Source organism: Equus asinus, chromosome 1 (genome assembly GCF_041296235.1).
Source record: "Equus asinus isolate D_3611 breed Donkey chromosome 1, EquAss-T2T_v2, whole genome shotgun sequence".
Classification (NCBI taxonomy): domain Eukaryota; kingdom Metazoa; phylum Chordata; class Mammalia; order Perissodactyla; family Equidae; genus Equus; species Equus asinus.
In genome coordinates, this window is record NC_091790.1 from 202,231,228 (window position 1) to 202,245,150 (window position 13,923).

Here is a 13,923-nt window from a genome sequence, read left to right on the forward strand (position 1 = left end):
TTTCAGTTATGAGTGAGCAAGCTCTGGGGATGCACTGTGAGCAGGGTCACTACAGTTAGAATCCTGCACCTCACACGTGAAACTTGTGAAGTCAGCACATCTGTCCTGTTCTCACCACACACACAAATAAGGCGACTCCGCAAGGCGGTGGATGTGTTCGTTAATTTCACTCTAATAATCATTTCACAGAGTATACATATATCAAATCATCACCTTGTACACTTTAAATATATATGGTTTTATTCGTCAATTGTAACTCAATAAAATTGGGGCAGAGGGGACAAAAAATAAAGACAGACAGCAAGTAAAGATGTTGAAGAACCAAAACTGCACTGTTGGTGAGAGTGTAAAATGTTACATTTTGGGAAAACATCTGGCAGTTTCTATGTCCTTCATTAAGTATTATGTCTTTTTTTCATGTAGAAAAATAGTTTTTCACTTCCCTTTGATTCTTTTGGGGTTTCTAGGTTTGTCATAGATCGGATGCAAGTAATGATATTTTACTCCCCTATTTCCAAAAATATACCCTGTATTGTTTTTTCTTGTATAATTACATTGGTTGTCACCTTTAAAAAGTGAACTAATGTTGTGCTTCTATTTTTTACTTTAATTTTAGGGTATCTAATATCATTAACACTGATGCTGGTTTTTGCCCTTTAATTAATCAGTTTGTTTAGAGATCAAGGTAGCACACTATGTTTAGACTTTTTCCTTAACGCCATTTATCTGAGGTGTAAATTTGAAAAATTGTCTCTTTTAATGTTGATTAAAATAATTCCATGAGTTTTTCTTTTAACGTATTAGAATTGTAGATTATGTTAATAAGTTTCCCAACATAGCTGATGTGTATGTGTGTGCATATAAAAGGTTGGGCTCCAAGGAATGCAGACTGTCGAGATGGAGATAGGAATGTAGGACATTTATGAAGAAGTCCCCTCAGGAGTAACACTTGCAGGAGAAGGAAAGACAGGATTAGGCAGGGGGAGTGCGACTGAGATGGCGTTACCACAAATGTCCACTCTACAGGAGACCTAAAGTTTGGATGGACCTTTGAGTGAAGGTGAGCGGGCCGGGCTTAATCCCATTGACCAGTTATTGGATGTAAGCTTCCCCTGGGTAGGACACTTGACCTTACGTAAGGCATCTCTCCTCAGCAGAAGCCAATTTCCAGACAAGTGTGACGCTGGAAGCACCCCCAGCAACTGGAGGAAAAGGTCCTTCACAGAAGAAATAACAGAAGCATCCCACTAAAAGATGTGATTACCAGCACAGTGCTACATCCACAAGCGGTGTTTGTTTGCAAGTAAGGGAACACGGAGATGCCCATTTTAAGTTTTATTCCATCACATTGCTTTGTCTATGATTCCAGATCATGGGTCACAATCGTCTCTTCTGGAGCCGGGGCACCAGGTGCACCATGTGCCATCTGGTTCCATGATGTAAAGACACTTCCTGGTTCCTTGGAATTGGACAGGGATGAGCCTCAGCCACGGATTGTTCCAACCTCTCCTCCACCAGTTCACCCTCTCCCGCTCTCCCCCCACTGAACAGCCACCATGACTGCTCTTTGATCTCCCTCCTCTCTCAGTGAATGAAGCTGACCAATCATCTCTCTAAATTCCTCTGACTTTACGTTGTTATGATGAACTAGGGAGTCAGAACCACCAGGAGAAGAGTGTGGTCGTCCGAGAAGGAGTTAAGAAGCCGGCTTGGACATTCCAGCCCCAGCAGCTGCAAATGGAGAAGAACCTAGGAACACAGCTGACAACCAGGGAGCACGGACATGTGGCTCTTGTCTAGAGCCCCAGCCGTCGGCAGCCGGTTGAGCCACTCCAGCCAAAGCCCCAGTCTGCATGGGGCAGAGGCAAGCCGCACCCTCAGTGCTCTGCCTGAATTCCTGACGCACGAAATCGTAAGCACAATAAAATTGTTGTCTTATGCCACTGAGTTTTGGAGTGATTTGTTATAGAGCAATAAATAATTGGATCACCTGAATGGGTTCCTAGAAGTAGAATTGCTGGACAATTGGTGCATGCCTTTGTAATTTTGATAGTTATTACTGAATTGCCCACGGTAAAAATTTTAACCATATTACTTATACCAGACTTTTAGTAGTTTCCCCATATACTTGCTCATGATTTTATCTGCCAATCTGATCAGTGAAAAATGGTATCTTACTGTGATGTTCATGTGTATTAGTCAATATGAATGTGGTCGAATGGTTTTTCACATGTTAAAAAATTATGTCAAGTTTTATTAATCCCTGTGTTATATATTTGTTGCTCATGTTCAAATTCTGTTGTTGATCATCTTCATATTGATTTGTAGATGTTCTTTGTATGGCTGAAAATGATCATTTTACCTCCTTCTCTCAAATTTTCTAAAAAACTTCCAATTTCCTTCCCTGTTAGTTTATTATGGCTAGTATCTGGAAGAATGTTAAATAGTCACCATGACAGTAGGCCTCCTTGACATGTTCCTGACTTTTGTGGTCATACCAATGTTTCCCATTAAACAAGATGCAGGCTTTGTGGCTGAGATGGAAAATTTTATTATGGTAAAAAGTACCCAATTATTAGATGTTGAATTTTACCAGAGTACCCTTCAGCAGTTAAGGAGATGATCAGATTTGTGGCTCCATAGCTGTATAACACATTGAACTATATGAACATATTTCCTGATATTGAATCTTCTTTGCATTGAACTTTCCTTTGTTCTTAGAATAGATCTTTATCATTGAAGGTACTGCTGGATTCTATTTGTTAATAACTAATTTAGGATTTTTACATTGCTTCATGAGTAATCTTATCCATTTCTGAAACAGAGGAATTCTTCTCTCTTTGATTGCCCTGGCTCCAGCTGTATCTGGTTTCATGGCCTCATCTTTCTTCCAAACATACCAACCACGGTGTTTTTCTGAATAGATCTTTCCACTCCAGAAGAGTTCTGGTTCTATCTTTTAAGAAACTAAGGCTTTTACCTTTCCCCCTTCACTGTCTCCTTTCTTGGGTGAGCCTGACACTGAGCAAAGACTTTAGCATAGTGAGTGTTGCTAAGGAGAATGCGGGGGTGCATTGGGAGTGTGTGAGAGACAAGCTAAACTAATGACGGGGGGAAAGTCGGGAAAGACTTCCGAGAAGAAATAACCTTGTTTGAGCCAAAACTGAAGAATGAATGAAAGTTAGGGAAAGAGATTGGAGCTATTTCCAGGGAAAAGAAAATAGCATATTTCAAGGCAAGTGACAGCAATGGAGCTGGCAGATATTCGAAGGAAGCCAAGGATGGCTGGAACCTAGAGGCAGGGAAACAGCACATAAATCATTGACCAGCTTAAATGAGTTTTGCTTCCTTACAACAGGTTGTTGGTGAATCAAATCTCGCTCAATAGCAGAGACAGCACTGCGCACGTGCCAGGCGGGAACCCACAGCCCCAGGATGACCTCCGCCTTCAATAAGGAAAATCTGGGATCCAGCCGCCCAAGTACCTGGATTACCACATATGGATTGATTCGAGACTAGCCAATCAGCCTATGAGCCCAGCTGCAGCTTTGTAGCCCTAACTCCTTAAAATGTGCCCCGAACCTTGGATTGAGGAGACGGACTTGAGAGCCTCGCCTCCTGGTTTGCCAGTGAACCTGACAATAAAGCCTTTTCTGTCCTCAAAAGCTGGTGCCGTGTTCTTGGCTTCTGTGTGCGTCGGATAGTGAGCCCTTGCTCGGTAACAGCAGGAAGTCAGGATGCGTAGAAATGAGGCTGAGACTGAGGCAGATGATTTGTCATGAAGTTGGGATCCTGAATGTTTTCTTATGGAAAATGGGAAAATCACCCCAGGGTTGACTTGGGCGTGGGGGGGAGGGGCAGGTCAATACACACGATCAGGTGTGTATAATTGTGGGCGGTGTGAAGAATGAATTCGAAAGGTCTGGCCCTCATCCTGCTTTACATGATCTGCTTTTGGGTAGCGTTATTGGGGTTTTACTCAATGTTTTCCTTCATTTCCTCTGCCTCCCCACCCACCGCATCCCCTTAGTGTATGAAAACAGAACAATTGTGGTTAAAGTGAGCTGGAGGAATGCTGGCTGTGAACTCTGAGGTGAGCCCGCCGAGGTCTTCACCCCAATCTGTTTCCTGATACCTTCCCCTGTGGTCAGAACCCCGTCAGCCCTTCATTTCCCCTCCAACCCTTCCCACATAGGACCTTTTCAATTTAACTTCTCGTTGTAAGTTCAACTCTGTCTTGAGAAGAACTTGGTTCCTGGGTGTTTTTGCCAAGAGTGAAAAATAACTCTTTCTGGTTCAGTCTGTGAAAGGAAACCACAAGGCCCAGAGCTGCTCCTGAGCTCAGCTCTGCCCTCTGAGAGGTAGAATTGTCTTATCCGGTGTGATCTGAAGGGACTGAAATTGCCCTCCGCCCAAACACACATCTGCAGCCCCCTGTCCTTGAGCGAGCGTTCCTCTCTTGTGAGTAAAGATTTTCCTCCAGGTCAAGGGTTAGGCAGAGAAAACAACACACAGGGAGAGACTGAGAAGGAGGGCAAAGTTGCCGAACACAGATCCAGGTAGTTCAAGGGAAGACCTGAGGATATGAGTCCTTGAACACCAGGTATCGGCTGGAAGGTTTGTTTGGTGCAGTCTCTGAGCCATGGCTCTCACGTGGGCAGGATCTTATAAAGGAGATAAGGTCCACAGGGCTAATTTGCTACCAGATCCTGGGTTTGAACACCACCCACTAAATTGTAGAGATGGCTCTGTTTGCTCTATTTCTGACTCGCCCTCTCCCTCCTGCCCCCAAACCCTCCCAAACGCATTTTCAGTTACCGGGAGTTCATCAGAGACCACATTTGGCCAAAACACATCCTCCATCTGCTCAGCGGGGTGTTTGAATCAGGCAGTTTCCATTCCTGTTGGGCCACTGACCAGCTGTGTGCCCTTAGGCAACTGTGGCCCTGATTTCCTTCCCCTTAAAACTGCAAAAATTTAAACTGCTCATAGGGTTGTCAGAATTAAATGAAAAACTGCACAGAAAGCGAGTAGCCCCCGTGCCTAGCACAGTTTACACCACTTTGCCTGCATCAGAATCACCTGAAGGGCTTGTGGAATGTCCCTGGAGGTTCTGAAGCAGTAGGATTTGGGCAGAACCTGAAAAACTGGACTTCTAATCGGTTCCCTGGCAATGCTAATGCTGCTGGCCCCAGGACCTTACTAGGACATTGTTGTCATTTACGTTATTGTAGTGGGGTCACTGTCGTGTCTGGGGGTTCCAGCTGTGGAATTGGAACCCTGTAGCCAACTATAAATGTAAGTAGGAGTTTTACCTCTGAGGCCCCCCAGCTTCCTGCCTTTGCTCTCTACACAGGACATTTAGGTTGTTTCCTGGCTGCCCAAGCGCCCCTGCACTTTGTTTCTTCTAGGTCCATCTTACAACAGAGGGTCCTATGCTAACTTTCTCACCAAAACCCTTCAATTTCAGATGTGCTTTGTCTAGCCCCTTTATCTGATGTAATCAGAGGTGAAAGACCCCCAGACAATGCCTTAGCCCGATGGTTCTCAACCTTGACCATGCATCAGACTCACTTGGAGGGTTTGTTCAAACACAGATTACTGGACTCCACTGCCATAGTTTCTGATTCAGTAGGTTTGGGATGCAGCCCAAGGCTTTGCATTTCTAAGAAGTTTCCCATTCATGCTGATGCCGCTGGGCCACACTTTGAGAACCACCGATCTAGTACACAGTAAGTCTGCAAAATAGCTAATGTTACTAGTTTCTATGCCTTCAAGGAGCATCAGAGTAAGTGGACTATTTACATAAACTCCAAGCAGAGTCTGAAGTCTCTGACGTACCTGTCACGTGCCAGAGGATGCTGTCTGGAAAAAAGGAAGAAACCCATCTGGCTTCATCTCTACAGGTGTCTTCATTCATTGCTGAGAAGACAAAACCAAAACACATGGGAAAATGGAGTCCAAGAGGCGGTGGTTATTGACAGGCAGAGGAGGATGGATCCATGGTCTCAAGTGTCCTGGGGAGATCATGGAGGAAGTTTCCACTGAAGGATGGAGCATATGGCTACGTGGAGAGCTTTGGGGACAGACAAATAGACAGGTGGAGGAAACAGCATGACTGATGGCTTGAAGGTAGAAGTCGGTGTTACATGGGTGGGAAGATAAAACAGGTGAAGTGCCTGGAGCAGACACGTCTACCACTTATTTAATGACTTCTGGCCAAGCCCGTGTTATATTTCTTCTTCTCATTTAGTGCTTACAGCAATACTGCGAAGGAGAGATTATCTCCATTTCTAAATAAGTAAAAATAAGATTCAGAAAGATGCTTAACTTGACCAACGTTACTCAGAGAACAAGTGTGGGGCCAGCGACTGGAATCTAACTTTGAGGACCCCGAGCCTATTGCTGTGTTTCTTATCATGTAGCAAACTAGAAGGAGATGGGGCTGTGAAGAAAGTTTGCAGCCTGATGTAACTCTGTGAATTCCAGGCTAGGACGTGTGAATTGTGTCCTAAAGTGATGGTCTCTTGAGCAACAGACACAGGATAAATCTGAGTTACATAATCTTGATCTGGTAAAGGAAGATTGAATTAAAGAAGTGAAACTGGGACAAGAGGGAAGTTTCCTTCTCTACATAAACGCCCTCTTCTCTCCTCTCTCTGACCCCCGAAACCATATGTCTGACTTAGGGCTCTTTGTCTGTGTCCCTGTCCTCCCCTTCATTTCCTTTCTCTCTTTCTCACACAATGTCCTTCTAACAACCCTGGTCCCAGTGCCTTGCCCTGATAAATCAGGGAGCTGAAGTAGCCACCTTACTGGAGCATTCTTCCCTCAGTCCTGGCTTGGGGTCCTGACAGATCCCAGAACTGATGGGTCCTGAAGCTCGTTGAGTAGAGCAGAGGCACTGGCTTTTCTGGAAAGGCCACTCGAGAGTCTGCCCAAGCTGCTCCTCAGAGATGGCTCCAGCCAAAGTACACTTGTGTGCAGGCGCGCGCGCACACAAACACACACACAAACACACACGCCCCGTGGTGGCCAGGCCCCAGCCCATTCCCAGCTTCTCCTACTTTCAGGTCTCTTCTGAGATTAGCACCTATGGAGGGATTTGCTTCCTCTATGGAGGAATTTGCCTCAAACGTTAATTTAATCTGGAGGCAAAGCAATGAGCTCCTCTCCTGAGAAATGGAGGAAATTTCAGGGTGCAGGCGGACCGTTAGGCTAGGGTGGTCAGAGATGGTTCCAGGCCCCCATAAGTATAACTCACTGGCCACGAGACATTCTCACACAAAGACAGGAATTTGAATTCCTACCAAGAGAATTGTGTTGATGTTAACAAAGGGGAAGTTGGAAGTATTGGAAGTGTTGGAAGTATTAACTCCAACAGCCCTTGTTCTACTGCATTAAGGTATATTGTTGTTGTTGTTAATGCTGCGTAGTTGATTCCAGCTCCTAGCGCCCCTGTGGACAGCAGAGCAGAGCCCTGCCCAGTCTTTTTGCACCATCCTCCCTCTTCCAGCACTATATCAGACCACACTCTGCTGCTGTTCAAAGGTTTAATGGCCAGTTTTCTCGGAAGTGGGTGGCCAGGTCCTTCTTCCTAGTCTGTCTTAGTCTGAAAGCTCCACTGAAACCTGTCCACCACGGGTGACCCTGCTGGTATTTGAAATACCAGTGGCACAGCTTTCAGCATCACAGCAACACACAGCTCCCACAGGATGGCAAGAGACAGACGGGTGGTGTGGCTCCCCGACCAGGAAATGAACCTGGGCCACGGCAGTGACAGTGCCGGATTTAACCGCTAGAGCACCAATTGAAATATGTAGGGACTTTTTAAATTTTTTTAGCCTTCCCTTGAAATCATCTCTACCCCTTCCCATTAGTATCTGAGTTCTCACCCTCTTTGCGTGTTACCATACCTAGTACCAGTCATGACCATCTTAGTGACATTATGACTCTTCCATTAGCGCAGTGGTGCTGGCTCCCTGTGAGCCCATCAGTTTTGGACTTTCCTATTGTCACCCCAGCACAAGTGCTCCCACTAATATACAGGCAGAGCAGAAACTCTATGGGTCTGAGGGCAGAAGCTGAAGGTTGTGGACATGATGCTGCCACTGTGTTTTACGGCCTTAGACGAGACTCATAAAGCCTCCAAGTGTCACCTATTTTATGGATAAAATGAAAGTTGTGGCAGGCGATCTAAGGTCTCTTCCTACCTGGCCTTAAGTCTCCCCAATACTTCTGGCCTTCCCCAGTGAGCACGAGAGCCCTGCCCACCCATTAGTGCAAGCCCAGGCCCCCCAACCCAGCAAGGCTCACGCAAGTCTCCGAAGCTGGTTGGAAGGTGGTTCTAACTCTGCCGGGCTGGTTCAGAGGATGAGCGATCCCTAATGCAAGATCATGAGTGGGGGCCAGACCAGGGGAGGGGCAGTGCCAAATCTGGGAGGCTTGGAGTCAAGAGCCCTGTCAGGGCAATATCGATAAGCATCCTCTGGTCCTGGAGTTTTGACTCCTAGGTTCAAAAGAAAAGCTGAGTTGGAGACAATTAAGGGTAAATTAAGTCAGCTTTATGTACCTCATGGCACAAAATATCCCTGAGGCAGTGTGTACACGGCCCCTTCCTGGTATTCCGAGTCCTTTTCTCCCTCGCCACAACCAGGCTATACACTTGAATAGCCCCGAGTTCTTACTTGTCCCTCAGTGTCAGTGGAGCTCATGCTGCTCAGACTGCCGGCAGGAATAGGAGGGTCAGCACCAGCAGGGCGCCACCCCAGGGGCTCACCGCCAGGCCTGAGCATGTCCCTGCTGTCCTCAGTTCTCCCTCCAATCGAACATCTCCTCCGCTCATGTTCTCCATCACTCACCGAAGTCTGTGCCCCTTTCTTAGATATTGTCGAAAGTTCAGAAACAACAGAAGTAAAACCAATGAATCACCTAAGTAGTAATTAATAAAAGTTTATTGTGCACACGCCAAAAAGACAGTTTGCAAACCCAGATCTTGCAAACCAAACCCGGAGTGAGGCTCTGGGCTATGTTGTTACAATGGGGCATGTTAGTGGGCGGGCGGGGACTGTTTGTCAGTCTCCATTTGTCTGACGTCAACTATAGGATATGAGTTTTTGTTCATGTGCATCTCAGCTTGCCGGCAGGAAGTCGGTGCTCCACAGCTGACGTTGGACCATTTCCCAGAACTGGCTCAAATTATGAGAAGGCTGTTGGTTGTGGCCTTCCCTGGGGGCATGGCAACACTGCCTCCTGTCTCCGCCACGGTCATCCCAGTCTCACCTCCTCCACCTTTCCTTTCCCCGTCACATAATGTTGTGGTCACTTCACAGGATAGAGTTGAAGGTTGGACCCCCGGACCCCTACCCTGTACGAGGATGGCGCTCAGAACCCGGTACAGGCACAGGCTGGGACAAGGAGAGACCTCACCATGCTCATCTTGCTGGCCTGTGCCCCGGCTCCTCCGAAGACCCCCTCAGCCTGGTGCTGGCCTGAGGGGAAGCAGGAGCCTTTTCCTCTGAGTCTCCAGAACACGCCAGAGCCTCATTCAGAGCAGGCCCAGCAATGAGCATTTTTTACCCTCGTGAGCAAGCAAAATGACCGTTTAGTTGGAAACCACTTTTCTGCCCTTACTTTGCCTTTCACCTGGGCTGAAGGTGTGGGCTGGAATGGGCTGAACTCAGGTTGCGGGCGAGCATGCTGAGTGGGTGGGCACAGTTTGGTGAACATGCACCAGCAACTGTTCCTGTGGGAGCTGGGAGGGGTCTGCCCGGCAGGTTTCCGGGAGATTACTGCCCACTGGAGGTCTGGGAAATAACCGTTTCTTTGGTATGTGGTGGGTTTTGTTCTTATTTTTGTTTAACCACTTAAAAATTTTAATTGCCCTCTCCATTTCCTATGAAATGACACAGTGTGAAAGTGAGCAAATAGTGAAAATATAGCAAAACCGGGCAAATACCACCGGAAGACCAGAAAATGAAATCCTTGATAGTCCAGGGGGCTGGTTGCACATTTTCCCCACCCGACTTGTCGCTGCTCGGTGCTTGTCTCTGCACGTCAAGACTGACTGGAGGCGGTGATGCCCGTTTAAGGTCTCCTTGGGGCATGCGGGCAAGATGGCTCTCCTGTCACTCAGCACAGATCCAACCTGACCTCCTCCTGTGCGCTCGCTCCCTCAAGCCCGGTCCTCCCTCCCGCTCGGAGCCTGTGCCCCGTTCCTGCAACCAGGTCTCAGCGTCTGAGTGAATAATTTCATGTGTGCTAACCAGGGGGTTTCAGAGAGTCACAATTAATAAAACCCTAAATGGGTGATGGCCTAGGAGTTAGAATGTCAGCACTGCAGCGGATTTGTAGAGGAGATGCTTTTGGGGGTGAAGGGGGCAGAAGTGTAGCTCGGAAATCCTGCCTAAATTCCTCTGCTGTGGGGATACTCCAGATGACTCACTGTTGGACTGAGATCAGAATTATAAACTAGTAAAAGGGGAAAGCGCATTGGCATCCATCGAGTTCAGGCTCCCACATAAGCCTGACCTCTTCTTACATGTGGTTACAATCATCAGGCTTTGTAAGCTCTCTGATCAAACTCTAGTCTTCTCTCACTGATGGCGCTCCTCCGTTTGGAACACCTCATTTAGGTTTTCCTCTATGGTGAAGAAATCCTGAAACATGTACCCATTTGTCTGTTGTCTGCTTTGCAGATCAACAGACAGCAAATTTCTTCTGATTTGCATAATGGTCAGGTATCTTCTTGAAACTTCTATCCAGTTCCTTCACTATTTCCTGGATAATGATTTCATACACTTCTGTAATATTCTTCGCTGCACTCCCCTGAACACTCTGAATGGTCCATACCCTCCAGAACCTGGTCCCTGAAAGTGGTTATGTGTTTCTCTGTGTTGTCTAGTCAACTCGGAGAGAGTTGGGAGCATGATTTCCTTCCGAGCCCCAACTTCTGTGAATATAGCCTGAGTGCACGGGGCTTATTTTGAGTGACAGCTTTTTGGCATCATTGATTCATATTGAGTTTTAGCTCACCTGAAAGCCCCGGATTATTTTCTACTGACATGGTTCTATTTAGAACCCCTCAAATCTGCTTTTTAAATTTATTTTTGGAAGAACTATCATTTAAGAATTTTCAAAATAATTATCCAGTTGGTTTTAGTGCAAGATTCTAGCTTGTCAATGACATTTTGTTTCCTGGCCTGAGGATGTCTCATTGCAAATATTATTTAGAATAACAGTTTTTGTTTTTTCCTGGAGAATTAAGGAGAACATATGAAAAACAGAAGTCTGGATTATGTATGAACTTCATCGCTAACTGTGTGACCTTAATACCTCACTCAAACCTCAGTTTCCTAATATTCTAACAGAAATTATACTGTCTATTTGTACCATTTCACAGGATCTTGGAAGAAGAATGCAAACAAAGTAAAGAAGACAATTTCCCAAAATATAAATTGCTTCATGGAGGAGGAGAAGTAGGAAGATGATGAAGATGAGGATGAGGACACTGTTGATTTTCATCACCATCTTGGGCAACATGGTAACTTGTGGATTCCAGATCCCAGAGAAAGCAATCTAAGTGACAAGGAATTTTATATAATTACAGACATATTTAGGAAATAGAATACCATCGACCATGGGATAGGACATTGTAGAATGTGTCCTGTGGCTTTGTAGTGAGAACTCTCACATCTTAGCCTGTGACCAGGAACAGCCCTTGGGGGAACACTCTAGAACATCCAGTTTATCTTTTCATCCTCCTTTCTCTGCTTCTGTTCCTGATGGCAATGCCTCATCTCCCACTCTCCTCCCCCAAAGGTCCAGATGCAGCAAACCCCCTTTTGGTGTCCTGATTCCCAAAGAAAGAGGGTGTGGGATCGTTATTGTGTCTTCTTAGCACACCTGAGGCAGCCTTTCTGATGAACGAGGTGGTTCTGGAAGATAGAAGGAGCCTGATCTTGAGGGCATTCAGGCGACTCCAGGAAGTCCTTTGAGGCCAGAGCAGAGAGGAAAGAAAGAGACTAAAGAAACTGAGGAGGGAGAGGTGGGCAGTGTCCGTGTTTGGCTTGTGTCGCCTAAAGGGGGAGAAGAGGAAAAAGGTCAAAAATTGTGCTGATCACAGAGGGACACAGACCCACTTGGTGAGGGAGACTGAGCCCCAGGCTCACACTTCCCCTCTCTCTCTCCCTCCTCCCACCACGCCAACAGCGCTCCGCATAAAAACGGGATTAATGCTGAGGAAATGCGAGGCACAAACTCTGTTTCAGAAGGACTCAGAGAGAACCACAGACAACAGGCGAGACAAAATAAGGACCTGCAGGAAATGGGCACTCGGGCACCTACGGCTACAGCAAACATTAACAAGCCAACCCCTGGATGGAGTAACATAGAGCCTCACACCACAGGCTGTTTACCTCAACTCCCAGTATCTGAGTCAGCACATCCAGCTTTCAGCAACATTACAGGGCGTGCTAAAAGGCAAGAGAAGTCTGAAGACACAAAGCAAACATTAGAAGCAATGCAGATATGACACAGATGTTGGAATTGTCAGACATGGAATTGAAAACCTTGAGACTTTTCTCTTAAGGCCTTCGACTAATTGGATGAGGCCCACCCACAAGATGGAGGATAATGTGCTTTACTCAAAGTCCACTGCTGTCAATGTGAATCACAGCTAACGGATACCTTCACAGGGGCATCAGCAAGATGGCGGGACGGAGGCTCCCGACCTCCCCTGCTCCCACAGATGAACCAAATGCACAGCCCCACAGGGCTCAATGCTCTCTGAGAGAAATCCAGAAGCCAGTTTAGTGACTCCTGCACACCTGGCAGCTGAGAAAGTACCCACGGAAATGGGAAGGAACGGCTGAGACACACTCACCACGAGCCCCACCCTTACAATCGGGAGGGAGCCCCTGCTGCAAGTCTATCCCTTAGGAGTGAAGAGCTGGGACCCTCCACGCAGCGCCCCAGCTTTGATGGCTGGCACCCGGGCGCCTGGCTCGCAAGTCACCTGGCTCAGAGCACCTCCTGCAGCTACCTCCCCGCCCCCGCCCCCCTGCTCAGTGCAGAGGGAACAGGCAAAAACACCGTCTCAAAGTTTCTCTCTCAAGGGATCTGCCTCCTGCTCTCCTCCTGCTGCCCACAGGTCAGGCTTCTAGCCAGCCTGTGTCTGGGAGCTGAGGCGCATCATCCTGGGAGCCTGAAGGAGCTGGTGGGCACGCCCCCTGCCTTCTCCCCCAGGCGCACTCCAGCAATCAAACCTAGTCATCTCCACTCTCCACAGAAGGAGCTGTCCACTCACTCGCGTCCCACCTTCCACAGCTGCTGCCCTAGGGGGGCTCCCAATGCCCCACCCTGTGAGCTGATGGGCTAGGCATTCACAGGCTCCCCAGGACCCCGGAGGACAAAGGGGCCGCTCTGTGGGGGAGCACGAGCACTCCCAGGGCCCATTCCTGCTGGCTCAGCACAGAGGGAGCAGCCACAGCACCCAGGGTGTCCCCCTGACAGGGGCCGGGCTGTGTTTCCAATGCCCTGACTTTCCCACCTGCTGCCTGAAGGTCGGTGTCCAATTAGCCTGCACTGGGCAGCTGAAGGGGCAGGCAATTCGTAGTCCTTGGGAGCCTGGACAGGCGGGTGGGCATTTCCCAGGCCCGGGGGCACTGGCTGGTCTCTGCACAGCCTAATCTCCTGGGAGCCACTGAGAACAGAGACAACAGTTTGGAAAGCATGAAGGTTTGAGAGGCAGCCAGGAGCTCAGGCCAGCCTGGATGGCGAGGCTCGTCTCCTCCATGAAGTCAGTCTGTCAAGACCGGGAGTGGTGGCTATGTAGTCAAATGTGCGGTAACCACAACAGAGTCAAGGAAAATGAAGAAACAAGGGAATGCATTCCAAACAAAAGAACAACATGAATCTAGAGAA